The sequence below is a fragment of the Aythya marila genome (genome assembly GCF_965140915.1).
Source record: "Aythya marila genome assembly, chromosome: 2".
Taxonomy (NCBI): domain Eukaryota; kingdom Metazoa; phylum Chordata; class Aves; order Anseriformes; family Anatidae; genus Aythya; species Aythya marila.
Genome location: NC_139043.1, coordinates 56,051,782 through 56,077,543, shown reverse-complemented (window position 1 = coordinate 56,077,543; position 25,762 = coordinate 56,051,782). Strand labels below are relative to the sequence as shown.

General features: G+C 34.8%; 1 protein-coding gene across 1 annotated transcript in view; it reads left to right on the top strand.

Annotated features, from left to right (window-relative positions):
• The window catches only part of CNTNAP2 (contactin associated protein 2), a gene marked incomplete at both ends in the record, with an annotated part of 1,134,939 nt that overhangs the window by 482,933 nt on the left and 626,244 nt on the right, over positions 1-25,762 (top strand). The window lies entirely within an intron of this gene.

Here is a 25,762-nt window from a genome sequence, read left to right as displayed (position 1 = left end):
ACAAATGGTTAAGAGCAAAACTGATTATGTTTTAAGAGAAGCAAGAGAAGTTTCTAAATGTCATTCCTACAATTTGATCCTGCCGGTACCTGAAGAAAGTCTACAGGCTTGCAAAAACATAAGTGTCTGATGTCCTATTTGTATTTAATTTTAATGCAGTATCCTGCTTGTAGGTATTTTAGCTGTAAGGAGGTATTTGAGATTTGCTTTAAAAAAAAAAAAAAACAACAAAAAAAACACAACAAAATCAAAAACAATCAAACAAACAAAAAAAGTTTCTTGAAGTCTCATCCATTGTCTTCACTGGATGATTTAAGAAATATTGGAGACCTTTGCCATCCTAACTAGCAATTGTGCTAATTAACTAGCAAAATGTTTTGTGATTTCAGTCTGTTAGATCCGTTGTTTCCCCAAGCAGAGAGGGTTTCCACAGGAATCCAGAGTCAACTTTTATTTAAAGCAGCAAAATTTAATGGTGCCCACATAGCAGCTCAAGCTGTGATCCTCCAAGGAGAAGCTCAGCCCAAAACTTTCCCTGGGTTCTTATACTCGTACAATCTTCATTTTGACCGCTACAGTCCAATCAGTTCTTGACACATACAAGTTACATTCCTTCAGATTGGCGGTTTGTTGTGAGGCAGGCTGTTTTCTGTTGGGGCAGGATTTCGTCTGGCAACCCCCTTGGTCAGCACATCACCCCTTTGCCATCAGAACCACTCAAGCTCCCCCACAATGCTGCTTTCTGTCACTCAATCACCACTACATGCCAGTTTCAGGTTATGGGGAGCTTATGGGCAGCTCATACTGTGGCCTAAGGCTTCTCTAAATTTACTCTACTAATGTCAAACAGCAGCTCCCCCAGTTCCTTACAGCAGCTTGTTTCCCTTACACGGTTGTTGATTTGATTAGGATAGATAGTCTAAAGGCTATATTCTTTCATTAAACACCAATGGGAACCACAAAGAATATTTTTTCTATTTCCTTGCAATGATTTACCCCCCCCCCCTTTTTTTTTTTTTTTTTAATGTATGAAACTGCAAATAACTTCTGAGCAATAGCTAAGAAATCAAATCAAACTTGTGGTGTTTGTAGCACTGTGCTGAGGGCCCTCATGGATGTTAGATACATTTATAAAAACAAACAAACAACAGTATATTTGTTATCTGCAGAACCGTACATTATTCCAATGTTTCTTACTTGAAAAGACACTAAGCTTCTGAAGTTTTAGGTAGCACTGTTTGCATGGCTCCTAATAAATGTTTATTATCACATTGCTAAAATGTTTTACAGGCTGCTTTAAGCAGAGCCAACACTGTAGCATAGTTAATTTTTGCAGCGTGATGAATATTTACTTGTAAGTGTATCTACTTCAAATGCAAATTTAGGTATTTAATGCAAGAAGTCAACATTTAGTTTGTTTTGAAATATGACAGTTTTTAACAGAAAAAAATGCCTTTAAATAGTTGAATAAAGCAATAAAACTCATGATTTTTGCTGAAATATTTACAGGTAAAAGTATTTCTTTATTAAATAGATAGACAAAGTATTGTAGATACATAACAAGATGCTTTTAGAGACTTAAAGTAAATGTGAGAAAAAGCAAAACATAGCTTGTTGACAAAATGATTTCAGTCATTTGATGAAAAGTTGCTTGGTTGACAGACTGTATATTTTTGGAGGAGAACAAAAAGCTTCTGCCAAGGAAACAATGTGTGGGACTACAAAGATATTGATAAAATGTGCATTCACAGTTGAACTGAGGTAGCCAAACATAACTTTGTAGTTTTGCTCAGAGAGTAGTGTTAGTCTGTTGGCATTACCAGTGATTTAATTTTTTAAAAAATAACAATAATAATAATAATTTATATTATATATTTTTAGGGACTTTTGTTTCAAAAAGCTCTCCTAGAATGTTGTATGGATTTTAGATGCAGGAAGCAGTTAGGATGTCCCTGAAATTCAGTATCAGTAGGTAGCAGAGCAATTGAAAAGAAAAAAATAAACCTCACTGTATTAAAAGAGAGGAAGACAGCGCCTTGGTATGACTATCAGAACAATGTAGCAATGTGTAAGAGTTCCAGATTTGTCTTCAAATGCATCATTTGGAGCAAACTGTGTAAAAACTCCATTGTTGCATGTATATGTGTCATATAGCAAAGTTTTTAGTCCTATGATTAGAATAAAGCATGAGTCTCCCTCTACAAGATTCAGAATGAACCTTATGTCTATCTCTGTGACTAAATGGTGACATCAAATTTGAAAAAGATTTTTAATTCTCCATAGGGAAAAACTGACTGCCTAATTAATAATAATAAAAATTATAATAAAAAAAACAGTGAGTAAACAACTTGCTTATTGGATATGTTCATGGAAGAGTTGCATGAGAAAAACAAGCTTGGATAACAACATCAAACAAATTATTATATGACATAAAAACATATTTTAGTCATTGGGAGTTTTAGGTTTCATTGTAAAAGAAGCTACTTAAGACACTCAAAAGTGGAAAAGAGTCTTTATGCTTGCAGTGACATAATTTTTCAAAACGCAAATTATAAGGAAGAAAGCAATATAACCAAAGGCAAAGTATCCAACCAGTTAAGGCAAAACTGGTGGCAGATTTTCATTCATTCTCTTTTGGAGATAGAGAGCAAAAGGATGTGGCATATATCTTCCATCATGTCCAGTTTATGAATGCTGACAAATTGAAAAGTCATGGCATCTGGAGGCTCTGGCAACTAAAATATAGTACATTTTACTAACAATTTTGAATATCATAGTAAGCTCCTGCAAGATCACTGATGGCAATGAAGGATTAAAAGAACTAATTAATAGTTCCTTTAATCTCCAATGCTTACAAAATGGAAATAGCATTGCATAGTCTTTGGCTGCACTTTTTAACCTTATCCTCATAACCTGGGTGCTGAAATCCTGTGGTGTGAGTGGAATGTACTCACTGATATCTTGGGCTTTTTTTCATACAGCTTGGTTGTAGATTTTCTGCATCTAAACTCATTGCCTGAATCTTTTAGACAAAGCTGTATGTCTGACAGTAAGAATTTGCAAATTCCAAATGGTTTGCATCTGAGGTGTAGGATATACTTGGAAAAAATCACTTGGAGACAGCAGAAAGTCATGCAAATAATATACATAAGGTAAATAGAGAGCAGGAACAATAAAGCTCTATGAATGTTTGCAAACTGAGCTTTTTCCATTCATTGACCAGATCTGTTTGCACTTATGAAGCAGTGAAAGTGAACAAATGTCGTTTGAGCTCTGTTAGCAAATCTGTTCATTTCAGTTGTTAGCTATACTATTTGTAGTGTGCTGTGTCAAATGTTATTGTTTCAGTTTTATGCTGGATGACTGATTTTTTTTAGGGACTGAGGGAAAAGAAGGAAAAATAACAAACACAGACCACAGAGGTTTATGAAATAATAATTTTGTATAGAAAACATTCACTATCCAGATAGTACAGTGAAAAAAAACCTTGGTCATGTAAAAATTTACAAGAGCAAAAATAAGGTTAGGAGATGCTGTTGAGGGTTAAGCCATGAGGGTTTCAAATAATCAATTCTTGCAAATGTTTTGGGAGTACTGAAGTGCTAAAAATTATGGATTGAACAGGTCTTGGACTAGTTAATCCTATCTGCCTGCAGTGACCTAAGCCGTTTTTTCCCTTGGCAGTTAATTCCACGTTCAGCTGTACTCATTGTTAGGAAATTTTCTGTAATACTTGAAATCTCCTTTTCTTGATTTCATGCTGTTGATTCTAACTACCCATGTCCCCTTTATTCTCTCATGTGGTTGCCCTACATACCTAACAAGAGCTCCATCCTCTTCAGAATTATCTATTGCATCTACACATCAAAGGGAATATTTGAAGCAGGTAAAAAAAGCCACTGTTATTTCACTTGTGTGGAATTTGATCAATTTTCACTTGGCCAGATTGAATAGCTGGACACTGGACATTTTGTTTCATTGGCATTACATTTAAAAACAAAACAAAATAAAATACTAAAACACATGAAAAAAGGTCTATTGAAGTGACATGATTGCTATCGGAACACTTTATGCTGTATGAAATATATTTCCATATGTGTATGTGTACATATTTCTTCTGTCACACTTTTCATGCCTAATATTCACCTAAATGGTAAGGATACTGATTTGGTCCCCAAATCCATGTAAACAATTCCCTACCTCCTCTCATGATATTTCATTACTCATAATAAAAGCGCAATTAAGTTGTCCAGGCAGACTTCTTTGACCATCTAAATGGTGCAACTGCATAAAAATATTAAATAGGAAGAACAATTTTGAAGTGTATATTTTGTGCAATCATGTTCTCAGAGTTGTAGCAATTTTATTAAATTACTGGAAGTAAAATTGCTTTTAATTTTGGGTAAAATCAGAGAATTGACAAAACTGTTTAGCAGAGGTCCATGTGAGCTTAATAGCTTTGTTTATGACAGTGGATGGAACAGTTAGGAGTTCTAAGCATCCAACCTTTTTTTCCCCCTATTTCTCCAAAATTTCAGTATTTTTATACTGGGTAGATGTATACATATTTAGGTCTATGTGTTTGATTTTTAGACAACATCATTGCAGTTCAACAGGTACAAGCATAGCTTGATATTCTCTCTGATATTAAAGGTGCATGGCTGAATAGTCACAGTTAAACTATGGAGAGTGAGGGAATTGAACTGTTGAACTTTTAAAGATTTATTTGAATACGTGCTCTATTTGAAAGTTTGCTTCATTGTTAAGATATTTTCTAGCTTTTTGACATGGAGGGGATTCTTTTTTTCTTAAGAGTCATGAAAATTGATACTTTTTATTACCCATACTTTCTTAGTTCCATGGTAGTCTTTAAATAGTTGAGTTCAGTAAGTTGAAGATAAATTATGCCATCTGTCTTTAGAATTGTTCCCAATGCTTTCCCCTACCCACTCTCCAGCAAGAGGTGGTTGTGATTGTTTCTGTGTACGTGTTCATTTATTTTTGTATGAAAGTGAGAACAGACTTTTGTTACCCCAGCCCATTTGTTACCTCTGGTTGTTAACAGTAATAAATATAGACCTATTTTGATAGTAGGTAAAAATACCAATTTAAAACATTTGTGTCTTCTATTTTAAAATTAAGAAAAAAAACAAACAAACAAACAAAAAAAACCAAAAACAAACAAAAAAACAGCATTTTGGAAAAAAAGTTATTTATTTATTTTTTTAAAATCAGAAGATTGAGATAGAAACAGAAAGAAAGTCCTTGGAAATATTTTTGCTTTTCCTAGAAAAAGAAACAACAAACAAACAAAAACAGAAAATTAACCCGATGTTTAATTTTAGCTGTTTTTTGCTTCCCTAAAAAGAATATTTCAGAAAGATGTGACATGAGCTTCTGCTTTAAAAAATTAAATGCATAAATAAATATTTTCTTCAAAAAATAAATAGTGTATTAAATAGCACTCTTGTTTTGTGTAGTGATAGCCAAGGCTATCCCACCCAGTCACTAAATCAGGAACAAGGGAAAAAAAGCTTGTGGGTTACAAAAAAATGACGGGGAGAACACTCATCATTTATAATTGCAAGACAGACTCGCCTTGGGGAAAATTAATTTGATTTATTGCCAATTAAAATATATTCCAATATTGAGAAACAAAGACAATCTTTATAACAACACCATCGCTTATCCTCCCTCTCCCAGAATCAACTTCAGCTCTTGATTTCTGATACTCCTACCTGCCTTGTGAGCAGCATGGGGGTCTGGGGATATGGTCATTGTGGTTCTTCTGTGCCGCCCCTTCCTCCTCACACCTCTCCCCTGCTCCATCCCGGGCTCTCCAGGGCAAGCTCTGCAGGGCGCCTGGAGCACCTCCTGCCCTGGCTGCTCACAGGGCTGCTTATCGCACTTCTTTCCTCACTGCCAGGCAGCGTTTGGCCCTTTCTGAGCTCCACTCTCCCTGAGGAGCCCACCCGTGGCCGAGGGGCTCAGCCAGGCCCTGCGGTGAGGCCACTGGAGCCAGCATAGGACAGCCCCGGCCTCGCCTCACAGAGTGGTCTGGCCACTGCCTGGTGCCTGCAGTACCATTTTTAGGTCAGATCTTAAAACCTAACATATATGTTTATTTCTTATTCTTTAACTTTTAGTTAGTTTGGCACAATGCACGTATATTTTCCTATCAACTGTTTGAAACTGACAGCAAACTGAAAAGTCCATTACTTTTCCATTTGTAGTTATAATGAGGTTACTGGTAGATACTCTCAAGCACCACAGCTTTGTTAATGGCAACAGCAATGTGTTCTTTACAGGTTCATTTGTTAGCTGGCAATGAAATCAAAGTCAGAGAAAAACAAGTATATTTTCTATGAATACATGCCCCACCAACTTGTTCAATTGTATTGTTCAATTGTATTCTCAGACAGTTTTCAATTACACTTGAACATTTTTTTTCATTCAATATTTCCTTTAGAAGGGTGTATGTAGCTGGTTCATTTGAAAAAGCTTTTTTATGACTTTTTTTTTTTTTTTTTTGTGCAATGTATAAACAAAATGTAAGGCCACATATGATAAAAACTTGCAGTTTTGTGTAAGGTTTATTAAAGTCAGGCCTGGCTCTTCTCTTGTGGAAAAGAGCAAACTAACATTTTCTATTAGCTTTTCCAATGGTGTTTCCATACCCCCCACAGAACGGCCATTGCATAGTTGTCTGCAATCAGTTTACATGAGGATAGAAATTATCCTTAGGATCCATAAACATCTAGAAAAGTAGAAAAATTAAGTAAGATCCTAGTATCCTTTTTTAATGAAGAAAAGGAAGGTTATATTCAGGTAAATACAAATAAAAGTTTCAGTCTAATAACAGTAGTTTTGCCTGTAATGTTTTTTTGCCTGAACAGATGCTTGTAATAGTTTTGCCCAGCATACATGTATACTTTTCTTGCATTTCTTGATCTAGTGACCATAGATCTATTTGTCCATGATGACTTATTCCCTTGAGAAATCAAGTGGCTTTTTTCTCATAAAAACAAAACAAAACAAAACCAAACAAACTCTACAGATTTCAGACGGTGGGCTTTGGTTCTGTGCCATTGATTTAGAGCACCAAGGGCTTCACTGATACATGTTTTCCTAAATGTCTGGATTAAAACACATGTTAAAGATGCAGTATCTTCTAGGCTTTTTTCAATTTATTCTGTTCTTCTACTAAAGTTTAGCTGAAGATGACACATTCTGTATTTTTCTTTTAAGTAAAATGGTCTTGCTATTAGTAAATTTTTGTGTTTTCTCAGTCAAAGGTAATGATAGGGTTCTCTGATACAAAACTGCCTACGTTAAAGAGTCAATATTGCTAAAGGGAAATAACCAAAATTAACTCTTCGTAATAATGTTTTTATAAAGTAACTGCTGTCAGAGTTATATGCAGTATATCCCCATAGTTGAGTTTCTACTCAATATCATATTTTAAAGCTGTAGTCCCGTCTTTATGAGCTTTGGGGAATTAGGCAAGTGTGCTGCAGATTTTTCCCTAAATCTTCTAAAATAGGGAAAATGTTCATTTTTTTCTACCCTATAAGAATGACATGGTATGCTATGTCTTGTGGCTAAGATCTACCTCATGCTTCTCTCACTGCAGGGTGAATGCCCTCTGACAGGGTGCACCTACTGTTATCAAGGTGTAATTAATGGAGAATGAGTACCCTTGGTGTCCCACTGGTGTTTGTCCAGTCCAACAATTCTTCTAAATGTTAAAGGTCTGTAGGAAAATATCTTCAATCTTCTGGGTGTGTTTCATGTACCACTGAATTACATTAAAGAAAACAAATTTTCAGCTTGACTAAGCAACCCCCTAGATTCTGTGGCTTCAATTATAATGGTGCCAGACATCACGTAAGCTTTCTCAGATTGGATTATTTGCTGCTGTTCTTTTAGTTAGTGTAAACATTTCTAAGGCTGTCAAAATAAGTTATTAATTCACAAATGTTGGGGGAAACATCTTGCAGAAACGGTAAACTATTTCATCTTTTCAGATGTAAACATTTTTTTTTATTATTAGATGACAGAAAGTTTTAGGCTCCATGATGTTGCACAGCAAAACAATGCAATGCTGAATATTTTTTCTCTTGAATATAATTCATATTATTATCTTACTATAATTACAGTTTAGTATGGCTTCAACTGGGTCTTTAGATGGCTTCACAGATTTTCCATTGAATAGACAGAGATTGTTCGATAAGTGTTCATTTGTACTGGTTGCAGATTGTGGTAGATGTGAAAGAAAATCATTTTAAAACCCAATAGTTTTGATTTTTTTTAAAAAGAATGCCATTACACACAGAAGATGATTAGAACCTATGTGTTTTCCTGTGTTTATAGTACTTGTGATACATGAAAAATGTATCTGTATTTTAATGTTTAAGAACATTAATTTAATTTAAGGGAAATACACACTTGATTTATCCTTTAGAAATTCACAGTAAAATTGGGTAAATACTATATGAAAAAAAAAATCCTTAAATAAATTCATGTGTTTACATATATCAATGATGCTTGAAATTTGGAGTTAAGATTTGGCAATTGTTCGGTCAAGGTATAAGTTGAAATGGCAATTATGAGCAAAAACAACAACTTCAAATTTTGTGGTAATGATGGTTTTTGTCACTGCAAATTGAATTTTGAGGTCTACATGCACTAAGAAGAACATAAAAGTACAGCATGTGGCCCAAAACTGAATACGTCTATATCAAGTGCTTTACTAAGTCTAGATAAGCAACTAGGTTTCTAAACTAATAGGAACCTAGAAAACTTACATTTCACAAAAGTGCTTAGATTTTTTTTTTTAATTTAAAATTATATCTTTAATAAAGTAATCTGAACAAATTTTTTAAATTGTGCAGGTAATTTCCAAATTCAGAAAAAGAAACAAATTTTTATACAGTCTCAATTCTGTGTATTCACCAGATTTTGCCATCCACAATTTTATTTAAAAAGGAAAAAAGAAAAAATAAATCTATTTCTTCCATGGCAATGTCTCTATTTTTTTGTTTACAGATGCGTAAGGTAATTGAGCTTTAATTATTTCAATATGGAACTGTTCTCTCTCTCTCTCTCTCTCTTTCTCTTTTTCTTTCCCATAGAACATAAATATTTAATTGCTATTTTAGCTTTAAAAAAATTGAAGAACTTGGGAAACTGTCTTTCTAAAACTGCATCTATAAAAAGCATCCTTATAGGAAAAAAATATTTCCTTGCCTAAAATAATAATGATTGGTATAGCAACAGTTGGCATTTATGTAGCAAGCTCTTACATAAGCTTAGTGATATTGCTTGAAGTCAAACAATTTGTAAAGCAGTGAATGTTTTCCTCTATCTATATCTATTTAATACCAGCAAGTAAATGCCTTGGGTAAAAAATAAAATAAAATCCAAAATATTTTGTTAAGTGGTAATGAACATTAGGGAGAATAAAATTTTCAATTAACATGTACTAGTCAGGGAAGGTAGTTGTTCATTTCAGGGAAGTGGTTGAGTCGCCATCTCTAGAAGTTTTTAAAAGACGTTTAGATGTAGAGATTAGTGATATGGTTTAGTGGAGGACTTGTTAGTGTTAGGTCAGAGGTTGGATCTTGGAGATCTTCAACCTAGATGATTCTGTGATTTTCTTTAAGGTGAGGGATTTTTTTTACTTTTTTTTTTTTCTTCTTGTAACTTTGGTATAAGATGTTGTCAATGCCTGATCTGAGAAAAGCCTGTTGGACTCCAACATACTGAAGGTGATCTATGGTTATAAATTCATCTGAATTCTCTTGTGCTGCTGGTGAGCTGTGACTCAACAATTGTATTAATTGTATACAGCCTTGGTTTTAGGAACAAATCAACAGAAAAATTGTTCAGACATTGAGTATGTCTCTGTAAACCTAGGGTAGGTATTTCATTCAGTGTGTAAACTGGAAGAAGACAGTACTATGCCTTCACTTCTGCTGAAGGTTCTTGCTAATTTGGTGTCAATTTTGGAGGTAGCAGGGGGAAGAAAGAAGCCTGTTACTAGTCTTTCCTTTGCAAGCTTGTTAAAAGGCTTGGTAGCTTCACACTGAGTTTGCCAGCTGTTTATAGAATCACAGAATCATGGATGGAATATCTCGAGTTGAAAGGGACCCACAAGGATCATTAAGTCCAACTCTTGTCTTTGTGCAGGACAACCTAAAAATCAAGCCTGATTTGTCTGATAGCATTGTCAAAAATGCTTCTTGAACTCCGTCAGTCTTGGTGTTATGACAGCTTCCCTGGGGAGCCTGTTCCAGTGCTTGACCCTTAATGAAGAACCTAATATCCTATCTGAACCTCCCCTTACACAGCTCGATGCCATTCCCTCAGGTCCTGTCACTGTCTCCACAAAGCAGAGCTCAGTGCCTGCCCCTCCTCTCTCCTTGCGTGTGATCTGCGGGAGGCCATGAAACCTCCCCTCAGCCTCCTCTGCTCTGGGCTGAACAAACCAAGGGACCTCAGCTGCTCCTCATATGTATTACCCTCCAGTCCCTTCACCATCTTTGTTGCCCTTCTTTGGACACTGATAGTTTTACATCCTTCTTGTACTGTGGTGTACACACAGTACTCGAGGTGATGCCTGTGGAGAGCAGAGCAGGACAATCGTTTTCCTCAACTAGTTAGCCCAACTAGCCCAGGATATGGCTGGCCATTTTGGCTGCCATGACAACACTGTTGACTCATATTCAGTTTGCCAATGCCAAAAACATGTTATTAAACACTTAAGCCATTTTTATGCAATGCATCTTCATATTTTCTCCAACGTGAGGGACTTTCAGCAAGTCAAGCAGACTTACACAAGCATAAATGTGTTAGAGGGCATTAAGTAAAACAGATTAAGTGAATACAGAGTGCTGCAGGTGATGAGCTATGAGACTTCAAGTCAAATACATCTTTCAATTATTTGGAAAAATCCACTGAAAACCCTTTGTTTTGCATTGTGTCTATTTTTATTTTTATTTTTTCCCTAAGTTTGCCTGATATATATTAGAACATCTTCAGACACAGTGAATGATATATTTATAGCACTGTATTTTTGAGAGATAAGGTAGGGGGATTTGAGCGATTGATCTTCTGTCATAATGCAGATATTAAATACTGGATGTGAGTAGGCCTAACTCGCTGTAGAAAGAAACTTTATCAAGTCAGGCTAGCACATACTCCCTAGAGAAATCGTGACTATCTGTTCCATGTACTTTAAGTTTTATTTATGTTAGTAGGTGGATAAAAAGAATTACTCTTTGGCTGTAGAAGTTTCTATGTTTCCAATAGAATCCCTAGACATGAAGAGAAAATATTTGTCCAGTTCAAATCCCAGTAAACCTTGGAAAAGCATCCTTCTGAAACAATATTAGCATAGGCTGAAATGTAGTTTTATTCTTTTCTAACAATTTCTGATACTTTGAAAAAATTTCATACGCATCTATGCAAGAAAACTCAATAATTATTACACATTTCATACCCATTTATTATACTTGTCATTTTACATTTCTTATTAAAAGTTGAAAACATTTAACCACATTGTTTAGTTAAAAACAAGCAAACAAACAAAATGAAACAGAATATTTCAATCGTTAATAATCTTTTTCCCTGACATAAGAAATCTATTATCCAGTTGTCACACACTTTATAAATTGAATTTATTTCAATTTATCTTTGTATTTTCTGATTTATTTTGTTTTAATTGACAGTTTTAAGAGAAAGCATCAATGAGTTCTGATGTAAAGGCATGCTTAGGTGAAATTGTCATCCATCAGTACTAAAACCAACAGAATATTTATAAATTTATGCTATCTTTTCTTTAAACAAACAAAAATCCTTCCTTTTATTTAGGTGCAATTTCCCTTGATTTTAAGAGAACAATATCAAAACTGTAGTTCACAGTTTGAAGTGAACACAATATTTAAATTCATAAACAAAATAAAATTACAATTTTTTTTTTCTTAAAAAAAAAACAACAACTGATATGTTTCCTGATAAACTGCATAACTCATCAGTAGAGCTCACATAATTCATCTGCTTAAAAATGCTGACATTAAAGATACTTTTATCCAGGTTTTTTTTATCTTCACTGTTTCAAAGTTCTTCTGTTACTTCCATTTGCTACTTTCAGCTTTCAGGCTTTTCAGTTTCAGCCTTGTTTCTCAACATAGTTTTCTGAATTCAAACATAACTGAAATATTCAGTCAATATTATCTGGTTTTAAACTGTATTCACTAACAAGAAATAAGGACTAGAATTACTGTTCAGATACTATTCGGAGAGACTGCTTTAAAAGAAGACTTTTCATTTTTAGTGAGCTTTATAAAAGATAATATATATATAAAAAAATATGATAGAAATAGATTAAATTATTACAATAAAACATCAAAATAAATCAGAGTATCAGAATAAAGCTAAAAATGGTTCCAACATAAGTTACTTTATCAAGTAGATACATCACTTGTATACATAGGTATAGCTGAGCCTATCAACCGCTTTGTTGACCAAGAAAACCTACATCAGGACTGTTTTGTTGAAGACACTTGTATTTATAGCTAGCTTCCTTATTCCTGGCAAAGAAATTCATGGCATTATCTATATGAAAGATTCTTCTTAACAAATGGAAGACGGCAAAAGAAAAAGAATAAAAGAATTAAAAAATAATAAATTAATTAATAATTAAATGAACAAATAAATAAATAAATAATATGCTGGAGAAGGAAAAGATGAATGGAAAAGCTGGAAGTTTCTCATTATAGGGGCTGTCCAAAACTGACTAAAAATTGGCAGTAGTGGAGGGGCAACAGGATCTTTTCTATGACTCTCTGTGGCCTTACGCATCCTGACTTCATCTGGGATAGAGTTAATTTTCTTCAGAATAATTGGTATGTTACTAAAGGGAAATGATGATGCAAGACCCTCATGGTCTTGTCCACTAAGTAAACACAGTTTTTAATTTCACACTTAAGACCATTAAGACCATTGATTTTTGGTCTCCCAGCACCTTCTCTTTGACAGACATACTGCTCATTCTCTTGGTAGCCCTTATTGGTTTTCTGCTTAGACTTATTTCAGCTTTTTTTCTTCCAGATTTTTTATACTTTTTTGACCAAACTTCTAGATCAAAATTACCTGAATTTCTGTTGTCTTTGAAATGTGGAAGTTATGGACCTTTCCTAACTTTTCTAATTTTTTAGGAGTAATCCAGCTTTGTTCAGATGTTCCTTCATAAATTATCTGTATCTAACAACCACCTTACTCATATGTTAAATTAAAATATATTTTATATATAAAATGTATTATATATATATATATTATATATAAAATATAAAAAAAAATTCTAAGGTTTCTAAAGGGTATGTCAGTCTGGATTTATAAATGTTATTTATTCAAAACTTATAAACATTAAATAGACTTTTTACATATAAGCAAAACTATAAAACTGACATTTGTCTCCATTCTGCATTTCTACATGCTAAGAAACATTGCGAATCATAATTCTTGTTGTTTGGTAATAGGTAAACGTAGGGTGGAGGAAGAATTTTACATTCTTGAGAAAGAAAAAACACTACTTCATAATAGCAAGTTTCAGAGTAAAGCAACCTATGACCATTTACTCCTAGCAGAATAAACTCACTACTTTGGAAAAAAAATGTTCAGGCCATGCTGAACTTCTACAACAGTATATTGTGTCCTTTAAAAAGTAGGGACTAATTTTGATAACTACTTCTGTATTCAGGATTCACTTAGCAACACACAGAAAAACAAAGTTTTGCAGGCATTTTTGCCCAGCTTCTTCAAAGCAGAATATGGTCAGTACAACCTTTTCATCTACCACTCTGACACAACTTCATTCTTGGGGGGAGGTGGGGGGGATGGGGAAACAAACACCAAAAAACAGTATTAAAAAAAAAAAAAGGAATCAGTGCTTTTATTTTTATTTTTTTTTAATAATCTATAATGACATATTAGAAGATATATATTTTTTTTTATCTGCTTAAGGATCAAAAACTAAAAATGTTTAATAATGTTGCTACAGTTGAAACATATGTACAATTAGTACATGCCATATGCAATCTGTACAAACCTGTACTGTAGAGCCAGAAGTTCAAAATAAACAGAAGAAAAAAGAGAGAGAGAGATTCATAGCTGTTTAGTCTTAAAGGTAAATTCAAGATTTAGAACACTTTTAGAACAAACTCTTATGTCTCAAACTACATGCTTTGCAGAGAAGTTCATTAATACTGGTAATAGAAGTGAATTTGTTTCTTTCAGTCAGGGATTTATAAACTTCTGTCTTGCAACCCCAGAATTCAAACTACATATATCATGCATGTTGTTGTTTGGATAGAGCCCTTGATGGATCTTTATGATCATCACCCTTTTCAATCTCATCTGTAGTTAACCAGAGGAAAGTTCGTTGAAAACTGCAAAGCTAGAAGTGTCAGGAGTACACAAACATGTTGGTGCACCTCCTGTGCTTGGCCTGTGAACTGTATGGATGAACTCTATTGGGAAAGGGTTGGGTTGGCAGGTGAGGGTAGTTTAAGTTTTGATGTATATTTTGACAGTGTGGCAGGGAGAGAGATAGAGTTGCAGATTCTTGGCTACATTTCTTTATCTTCTTAATGTTTTTCACAGTCATAGTGTCATGTGAGCATTTCTGAATCTCATATAATTCTTTGAAATTTGTATAACATGCTTATTAGAATTCCAGTTAGAAATCCTGTGTATTTCCATGACTGGGAATGATCAATCGTATCTAGGTCTTGAGAGTCCTGCTCCTCTAGAGTTGAAGACTAGGAACTAATCTCGTTGCTTTGTTATATGATGAAAACAATAAACACTGGTATCAAAGTTGGCATGCCTATTCTTAAATTTCTCAGTCCATTTTTGAAGATTTAAAAGGAAAAAAAAAAAAAAAAAAAAAAGATGTTTTTCTCAACCTTCTAGCAAGTGCCTGTTTTTCAGAGTGATCATTTCTTTCTCAAGAGAAACAAATGACCAGCTGGTTCCTGCAAGTTTATCATTCCAACATGAATAAAGTGCAAAACACTGAGTTATTTCATACAGTATAGGTATAAATAGAACTTATATAGTAGAACGAAAAATAAAAAAAAAGGTTGATGGTCTTATACAAACTAACACTAAGGGATAAATATTTAATTCTTACACTTCCAAATATTTTCTTTACAAAAATTTAAGTAATATGAACCAGATCAGATTTAAACAATGTGCCACTTAATGGGCATTGAGTGCACCCTCAGTAAGTTCACAGATGACACCAAGTTAGGTGCGTGTGTCGATCTGCTCGAGGGTAGGAAGGCTCTGCAGGAGGATCTGGATAGGCTGGACCGATGGGCTGAGGTCAACTGCATGAAGTTCAATAAGGCCAAGTGCCGGGTCCTGCACCTGGGATGCAATAACCCCAAGCAGAGCTACAGGCTGGGAGATGAGTGGTTGGAGAGCTGCCAGGCAGAGAAGGACCTGAGAGTGATGGCTGATAGTCGGCTGAATATGAGCCAGCAGTGTGCTCAGGTGGCCAATAAGGCCAACAGCATCCTGGCTTGCATAAGAAACAGTGTGGCCAGCAGGGATAGGGAGGTGATCGTCCCCCTGTACTCGGCTCTGGTGAGGCCGCACCTCGAGTATTGTGTTCAGTTTTGGGCCCCTCGCTACAAGAAGGACATCGAGGTGCTTGAGCGGGTCCAGAGAAGGGCGACGAAGCTGGTGAGGGGTCTGGAGAACAAGTCTTATGAGGAGCGGCTGAGGGAGCTGGGCTTGTTCAGCCTGGAGAAAAGGAGGGTCAGGGGCGACCTTATCGCTCTCTACAGGTACCTTAAAGGAGGCTGTAGTGAGGTGGGGGTTGGTCTGTTCTCCCACGTGCCTGGTGACAGGACGAGGGGGAATGGGCTTAAGTTGCGCCAGGGGAGGTTTAGGTTGGGTCTTAGGAAGAACTTCTTTACCGAAAGGGTTGTTAGACATTGGAACAGGCTGCCCAGGGAAGTGGTGGAGTCACCATCCCTGGAAGTCTTTAAAAGACGTTTAGATGTAGAGCTTAGGGATATGGTGTAGTGGGGACTGTTAGTGTTAGGTCAGAGGTTGGACTCGATGATCTTGAGGTCTCTTCCAACCTAGAAATTCTGTGATTCTGTGTGATTCTGTGATTTAAGAATGTACTATTAAAACATCAGCAAAGAGCTCCTAAAAAGAAAATGTAAAACTTTTGTGTAAGTCGTTTTGAGGTTCCATTTTTTGTCTCTTACTGCCTCATACAGTACATCAGGCACTCAGATCAGTTCATTTTCACTTCAGATGATCTGCAGTTTGAAGACAGAGAGGGTTAAATTTGGTGCAACTTGTATTCTCTTCTCTGTTTTCTCGCATCTGTGTATCTAATCATATTCCTAGTGCTCTTTTGTATTTCTATTCAGGAGCTATGAATCAGATGTTAATGAAGATAGTTGTTCAGCATTTCTTCGGTAGACAAAAATCTCGTTAATTTCCCTTATAAAAAGATAGAGACTAGAATTCATAATAAAGCAATTGCTTTCATAGGATGAATTCTTGGCAGAAATTCATTTGCATAATGGATAAATTAAAGAGTCTTTGGCTTCTATACATCTATCCACTGCAGCTTGCTTAAAATGATAACTAAATATTTATTGCCTAACCACACCCATCAGCATTTTCTCTGGATGACACAAATCACAGAATCACAAAAAGGCAGAAGGGATGTCTGGAGGTCATCTGATCATGCGTGGCCACCTTGATCCACTTGCCCAGGACCACATCCAGATGGTTTTTGAATCTCCAAGTGTGTAGATCCAACAACATCTCTGGGCAACCTGTGCTAGTGCTTGGTCATCCTCATGGTGAAAAAGTGTTTCCCGATGTTCAGAGGGAACCTCCTGTGCTTCAGTTTGTATCCATTGCCTTCACTGGGAACCACTGAAAAGAACCTGGCTCCATCCACCTTCCACATCCACCTCTATGCACCTTCCCCTCAGTTGTATTGCTAAGAACCCTCTTGAGTCTACTCTTCTTCCAGCTGAACAGTCCCAGCCCTCGCAATCTTTCCTCATAGGAGGGATGCTCCAGTTCCCTTATTTTCATGGCCCTTTGTTGGACTCTCTAGCATGTCCATGTCTCTCTCATACTGGGGAGTGCAGAACTGTACATAGTACTTCAAGGTGTGGCCTCACCAGTACTGAGTGAAAGGGAAGGATCACCTCCTTCAACCTGCTGGCAATACTCTGCCTAATGCTGAGCAGGATACAAATGTTTCACAGAAGTAAAATATCCTGACCGTTTCTTTTATTTTCTTTTTATTTGTTTGTAATTCATCCTTTTCTGTTTTTGTTGTTGTTGTTGTTGTTGTTGTTGTTGTTTTGTTTTGTTTTGTTTTGTTTTTTCCTACTTTTCTAGTGGAATTTTTCAGTGCAATCAGATAGGATTGGATCATTGTTTAGAAATAAACCTAAATTATTGATGATATGGATATATAGCTAGAAGAACCATAAAATACTTGAATATGTTCAGAACAGCAACATTTAGGCATTTAATCACTAGATTCTTTGAAAAAACCTAAGTAGTATCTGGCATATTTTGAAAAAAAAAAAAAAGGAACACATTAACAACAGAAACCAACAATGACAAAAAAACATTTAAATAAGATCCACGGTTCCTGTCTTATACGTTTTTATAGTTAACATGCAGTACAAACTGCAAAGAAATTTATCTCTGTTCTGGAATATGTATGCACAAAAACATTCTGATTCAGCCAGAGAAGTCTTCTGAGACTTCATATTTATTTTATACAAATTATTCTGTTCTCTGGAATTTTATTTTTTTTATATATACCTTTTGTTGTTGGTGGTGGTGGTAGTGGTTTTTGTTTGTTTTGTTTTTAAAGATATGTAGTTATCCTAGGATATTTCTCTTACACCTTAAGATTTTTCAAAATATTTGAATTTTGGAAAAGTGTTAGTAATTTTCTAGTTAGAACAATGCAGTTACAGTACTCTTGAATGTAATACTATAATCAGCTGAAGCAAACACATCAGCAGCACACTCTGACAATGTAATTTATCTAAAACTTCTATGACAAATCATGAAAAAATGTTCATTTAAATATCATATTGTATATCTTTGTTCTGAACAGATGGGTGAACTGGGTTAGTTGGAGTTAAGATCTTGCTACTGATGCTTGATGTTATTTCTCTACATACCACAAAATAAATAGTGTTCTTATTAGATATACAAGTGTATATGTGATAACATTTGGTAAAAAGAGCATAGCTACACATAGATTTATAGTACATACAAAGAGAAATTTCCTTACAGAATGCTGTTCGCACCAGAGTACATGCCTCCAGTAGATTTGCGTCACACTCAAGTCTACTTCATGTAAAATTCTGGTACAGTCAAACTCTTCTGGAAAATCCAGAGCTTCCAGGCTCTTTGTACTTATGATCATTATGAACAGGACTGTAAAGTGCAAAGTCAAGGACAGCCAAGTTTCTGGTCTCCTTATTATCACAGAAACTAGACAAGAAGCTGCATTTTTTCAGAATACTGTGAAATTCACCATAGTCAAACAAAAAGAGCGAATGGAACATTTCTAAAACCTTGAAAAATTTCACAAAGTAGAAACTAAAATTTAAGTAAATTATGATTTTTCTATGTATTGCATAGTAAAAAGGAAGTATTTTGAAAATACTTGGATTTATTGCTGTGAATTGTGAAAGCACAGAGGAATTCTAACAATATTCAGTGATTTGTTTTCTTTAAATCTCTTCTAGTTACCATCTCTCCTTTACATTACCTAATCAAAAATCATTGAATTACCATTTGTAATGGTTCACCAGAACAGATTATAGAAAAAAATCCAAGAAATAATATATGTTGCTGTTCAAGAAGCATGAGATTCTTCCATGTTTACCTTTGCTGCTAGAATAACGTTATCTTTCAACTGGGTGCACTATGTAATCAGATATCAAAAAGACTACTCATACAAAGGCTTACTACTTTTCCATCATTTCAGTACCTGTCATATCAGATTCTTATTTGATATTTATTATAGTATATTCCATTGGTAATAGCGATATCCATACATCTAAGATATTTTCTTACTGAAATAGCATTATAGTAATTTGGAAGGTGTCCAAAAGTATATGGATTTTACGAAGAAAATGAGACAATATATGTTGCATAAACATACAGGGAAAACTGAGATACTCTGAAGAAGAATTAAGAAAAATAAGTACCTTATGTCAGAAGACACTGGTCATTTTAATCTGTCCATGGCTGAGCTGAAGCAGAGAGAGGCAAAGGGAGAACCACTGAACAGGATTTGCTTAAACCCTCTGTTAAAACAGAAAGGAACTTAATGCACATGATGAAACCATCTTCTGAGAAAAGGCCATGAGAGGTGCATTTAAAGAAGCAGAATACTTTCACAACACGTGTCTCTTTGTGTCTATATAGCAAGCAGAGCCAGACATACCTTCTTGCGCTTGAATGCTCCCCAGTGATGAAAGCAGTGATCCGTCAGGTACAGTACATCTGCAGTCTCTCATTAGTCACTGAGCAGTTCAGTTATGTCTGTAATGTACTGTATTTTGCTTTCATTTATGTTTTCATGAACATTTGAATTGTAGACTAGCAAGTGCTCTTTGGTCATAACATCCTGATAGCAGGAAAAACTATTCATATGTCCAGTTTGTAAACTTATAGTCTGAAGCTTTTGATACAAAATATTAGTGTTAGATTCACAGACTGAATTTGCCATATTAAAGTCACATGTATAATAAATCATGAAGTTATAAAAATGATTCATATTCTCAGGCTCCAGGTATTATCAGCTGGAGTCTGCATGACTATCAGCAAGTTCTCTAGTGGCTCAAGGGTTAGAGAATAATAAGATTTTGAAGAATAAGGCTAAAGACAATTTGTAAACTATAGATTTAGGCAGCAAGTGTTGCACGGGGATCAATATTTTCAAAGAAAACTATGTAAATTATCTGATTTAATCCTTTCTAGTAGTCTAGTGGTGGCAGTGGTGATTTTCATGGGCATAAGGATTTTATTTGTGTCTGAGTGTGGCCTAAGCTACACAAAGGAAGAGATTAAATTTAGAAACAGAGCAGTGTAATGAATGCTGTTTGGTATATTTTCTTTTCAGTACATCACAGGATACATTTCTTTTCATACTTAGATTTTAATTTTGATATATATTTGTTTCAATAAGTCTCCATAGTTTATAAAAAAGCAGAAAGAAGTCCTATAGAGCCCAGATACTTGCTGAGGCCTAATAAAAGGGCATTAAGACATAATGAAGTCTCCCCCTCCCCTCCCCTCCCTTGCTATTGTAACAAGTTTAGTAGATCAATCATTTTTTTTATATTTCTGCACAGGAATTTGAGGGCAGATACTACCCCCATTCAAGCATCTATACCAGCATACTTTAGGTATTCCTGTCTTGCAGTTCATCTTATGGTTTCAAATCCTCTCCCTAGGGTATAACAGTTTGACTGTTAAGTAAGGATGTAGAGTCAGTGTTTGAGATTATCTAGTATGAACCACTTTAAATTTGCAGTATGGACCATAATAGTGTATGAGCCCATCATAAGTCAGAGCCTTAAATGGACAGTCAGTTATAGAGCTGGAAAACAACAAATAAAAGTAGATTGTATTAGAAATGTTAAAAGCTGTTCACAAGATGGCATGCTCCCTCCTTGGGAAGAAGAATTCTGCTCTGTTGCAGGGCCAAACTTTTGGATGATGCTTAAAGAAAGGATTCATTTTCTTGTGATTATTCTGGTTTCTGTGGTAATTAGTTTCTGATCAAATCTAACAGAGTTTTTTTCCATCCAAACTTTTAAAACTCTCTTTAAAATTTTGTCATGAATCCTCCAAAAAGATAACAATTTGCTAATAACTGAGAAATTAGAAAGTTTTCCCAGAAGTAGGTGCAGTTAAGAGAGTTTGGTGGTTTGACCCTGACCAGCAGCTAGACACCCAGCCTGCCTTTCACCCACTCCACTTTCCTAAGGGATGGGGAGAAAAATGGAAGGAAGGTAAAAAGAGTCATGCATGGAGATAACAACAGTTTAATAAGAAAAGAAAAAGCTGTGCATGGAAACAAAGCAAAAAGAGGAATTCATTTACTACTTTCCATTGGCAGGCTTCTTCCTGAGAAGCAGGGCCTCTGCACACCTAATGGTTGCTTGGAAAGACAAACAGAATTCTGCATGTCCCACCCCCCCACCCCCCCCTTCCTTTCTCTGAGATTTAACATCTGAGCATGATGCCATATGATATGGAATATCCCTTTGGCCAGTTCAAGTCAGCCATCTTGTCTAGGTGCCTTCCTTACCACTATGAACATACTGGTGGTGTGGAGAGAGGGGCTTGACAGTGCAAGCCGTGTTAAGCAGCAGTGAAAACGCTGTTATCAACACACAACTGAAAAGCACAGCACCATTTTTCCTGCAATGAATAAAATTAATTTCATCCCAGCCAGACCCAGTACAGACATGTAAGAGGAAAACTTTAACTTCAACTATCCTATGGTTAAAACTCACCTGTCTACCTACCTTCCAAGATGTGGGGATGGAGGTGGGAGCTGCTTCTGAAAGAAGCTTCAGTCTCGTTGGCTGGAACATGAAATCCTCTGTACATATTAGGATAATTTGGGGAGATTTAGGAGTTGAAAGAGCTTCTTTTTGTCTGAGTTTTCTAAGGACTTTATATCTGATATTAATTCTGAACTGATAATCAAAGTGTCTGTTTATGTTACTATGATAGATAAATATGAACTTCTTAAGCCAGAATGAATTCATGATGCATTTATTAGTTTCCAATCAAATAATATAGCCTATTCTAATGATGAATGTCTTGTTTGTTAGTCATCTATTTTGAATGGCATTATAGGTTAGAATTATTTTCAAGCAGTCATAAAATACAGCAGAGTATATACTGGCTTGTGAACCTAGCAGCAGGATACTCTATGATCCAAGTAAAAGTATTCCATAATGATTTTTTTTTTGTCTTTTATTTTTTAAAGGAACACTGATCAAATTTAATAGAAATACTTCAATAATGTTATAAAAATGTTTCAGCAAAGTGTCATTTACATTCACATTATGAGTTCTGAATAATCATTGTAGGTCCTCTAGTCTTGGTATTTTAATTTCTGAAAAGTGCTCAGACATGCTTAACATATTTACTCTTGTAGTGGACCAGATGATCTCGAAGGTCTTTTCTTACCTTAATGATTCTGTGATTCCAAATGTTTAAATTCATAAGTGGATCCACTTTGTTTGCTCTTGTAAGCATATAACATCTTTCTACTGAATTAGACAAGTTAAAGAGGGAGTCAAATCATCTTCTCACTGTATATTACTTGGTGGATTTTGCAAAAAAATTAAAAATAAATTCAGTAATTTGTGAGACTCACATTTGGCTCTGATTTCACAGGCATTGTGGAATGACTGTCACAGCAGTCAATATTTCTGTGTCTAAGGTATATTCCATAGTTACATACCAAATTTCCATACATGAGTTTACATGATACCATGTAATAGAGAGAAAGATGAAAAGATGTGGTAGATGTAATAGGTATGTGGGAGAATAAATGAAAAATGAGAAACATGCTGCAGGAGACTCAACTATAATTGGAATGTGTGAGGACAACTCCACAAGCTCTAAGAAATTTTGTAGGTTTTCATGTATGTTTTTGCATGATTTCCAGTGGGTAAATTTTCCACAGTACAAATACTTTCTTCCTGGGACAGCATGGTAACTTTCATGTAAGAATTCTGAGGAAGTTATCTTTCACAATATTTATAGGATAGCCATAAATCTTAGCCTTGGTTAGGTAAGATGACAGGAAAAGATATACAGATTAATAAAAACATTTTTCTAAATGTTTTACAGACATGGTGAGCCTATCTGTTAATATCCACATCAGCTTGCAAAGTACATGGCTTTCCTCTACAATTTGAGGCAGAGTGTACTTGATCTGAGGGTTGGTGATGTTTTCCTGCTTATTGGAGGAACTACTGAGATGATTGCCTTCATTAGCAATATTTATTTTAGAATAAGATAATCTGTCCTTTACAATTTTTGGAATTATTTGCATCAAAGTACTTAAGGCTATTTCTACAAAGCACATAGACATCTAAAGATTCATATTTTCTCAAGCTAACAGATGGGAGTATGTCTTCATGATTTTGAAAGCTCTTCTAGCTGCTATTCTGAGTCTTCAGGATTTGTATAACTATTAAATATGTGGACTTCAGATGCTGAATAAAAAGATGGGTCTCTCTCCAGACCATTAATAATTAGAACAACCTACATCAAAAAAAAAACCAACACATTTCTTCCAGGCTTCATAGCTCTTACATTTCATGTGTTCTGACAAGTAATTTATATCTATTAGTTGTATGAATGTTATATTTTAAATATGCTTCTGTAATAAGCTACATGTTACCTGTGAAGATAGAAAATAATGCTCAGTGAGGCACATAACTTTCAGTTATGTAAGAAACACCCATGCTTCTACAATGTGAACATGAGATACGAGATGAGTTAGATTTAATTTTACAAAGTCCACATATGATTACACTAAGGTCTCAAACACTGCCATATGTAATTACAAAATGAAATATTTTAATGACCTTTTCTCCGTGTTTATATTGCACCAAGTAACTCATGCAAATCTATCTTTAAAAACAAAAACACAAACCTTAGCTTAATAAAATAACAGCTTTCCTAGTGGGCAGGAGTGAGCAAAAATAGCTTTTAGAAAAGGTTAAGCAGAGTTTCTTAGAACAAACATTAAATTTTGAGTAGTTTATCAGGATAAACTAAATTTGAGTAGTTTATCAAGATAAACTACTCAAAATTTAACAAGATTGTGGTGCCTTTTGTTTGCTTTCTTATTTTTTTCCTTTGAAATATTAGATGTTTGATATAATTTGTTAGCAGATTCCATTAAAAATATTAATTTATAATTGCTCTGGACAAGGGGTTTGTACTTTCCACCTTGTCGCTATTTGAGATAAATACTTATTGCAGTCACAAAACTACATTTTAGGACACATTCTATATCTTTCAATATTATTATGGCCTAAAAACGCAAGGTGCCAGTGTGGAAAGAAATATTTTCCTTGTGCATGAAAGGGAATCTGTATAAGATAGAGAGAAAGCCACCTCTGAGTGACAGAGAGAATCATTAAACATTGTAAATGAATTTAGTTTCCAGTAAGCCAAGATGTACTGATACACTTTTTTCCACCTCATCATAATCTATGCAATGTATAATGTCATATGAAATGCTTTAGTGATTCAAAAGAATTACTCTAAATTGTATAAACTACTCTTGCAGAGTATATAGTGTATTATGGTTTTGCTGATTCTTTTATTTTTTCCTAGTTATATTTAAAATATTTATATTTAATGTGAATTTTAATGACAAAAGATAGATTTTTAAATGAAAAATCTATTCCTCTTAGTTTCACATATTTAATAGCTTTTGATGCCAGAAGAAACCCCTAGATATAATTCAATTTCCTGTATAGAAATATTAACAAAGGTCCAAAACTAGGTCTTCGTGATGTATAAAAAAGCTTACATGAAGAATCAAATACTAATTAGATGTTTGCTTTCATTTTTTTTCACTATCAACAAAGAATAAAAAATGTTTTTTTTTTTGTTTTTTTTTTTTTGTTTTTTTTTCAGTGTAATAGAATTTTATTTTCAGTATTTAAAAATGCAAAGAAAGGTATCTGATTGGATTTATTTCAGTGTGGAGAGGAGAGGAAAGGAGAGGAGAGGAGAGGCTTACTCGCAGGAGTAAGAATCGTTTATTGAAAATGAACTACATCCTTCTTAAAAAAAGCCTGATAAGGGTGTGGGTATGAGTGGAAGAAGAGGAGACACTAATAAATTGTAACAATAAATATTTCTGAGCCTCCCATCAACCTCCTCCCCTGTATGTCTTTGTAATGACTTCCCTGAGTTTTCTTAGTAGAAAGAAAAAAAAATCCCATTAGATGGGAAAGAATAACAACATAATTATCAGATAAAATAATGGTATTAAGCAGCAATACTCTCTAGCAACTCACTCTGGTCTTCCTAATTAGGCACCTTTCTCTGCATGAAGTTGAAAATACAAATAACATAACAACATAACGTAAAGGGTAAAAGGGCCCATTTTGCTGGTAGACAGTGAAGAAAAAATAGAGGAGGAAAAAAAAAAAGAAAATCCCAGAACACCACTTACCCTCAGTGATCTGTTACTGCTTCACGAATTACACTAAAAATTATAACAGATTTGTTTTCAGAATATTTGATCCATTGTAATGTCATCTCGTCCAGTTTTCTTAGAAAAAGCATCTCAGAGTAATGAGAGTCTAAGACCAGGGATAAAATGTTGACTTTGTGTTGTCTTAATTGGGATAAGAGCTGTGTAATTGTTTATTTGGGCAATTAGGTAAAATCTTTCTGCCTGTTCTCTTAGCTGAGTTGAGCTGGGTTTGGTAGACCAGTAAGTTACTTATTATTTCAATGTACATGGCAGTTTTTCTTTCCAGTTGTATATTTATTTGATATCGCTTTACTGTTACATTTTTATATTTTAATGCTTGAAGTTCAATGTAAAAGGCTTGAGCCTGTAAGTCCTTATATACATGAAGGACATATTGAGAAATGCCCACTGAGTTCACCAAGA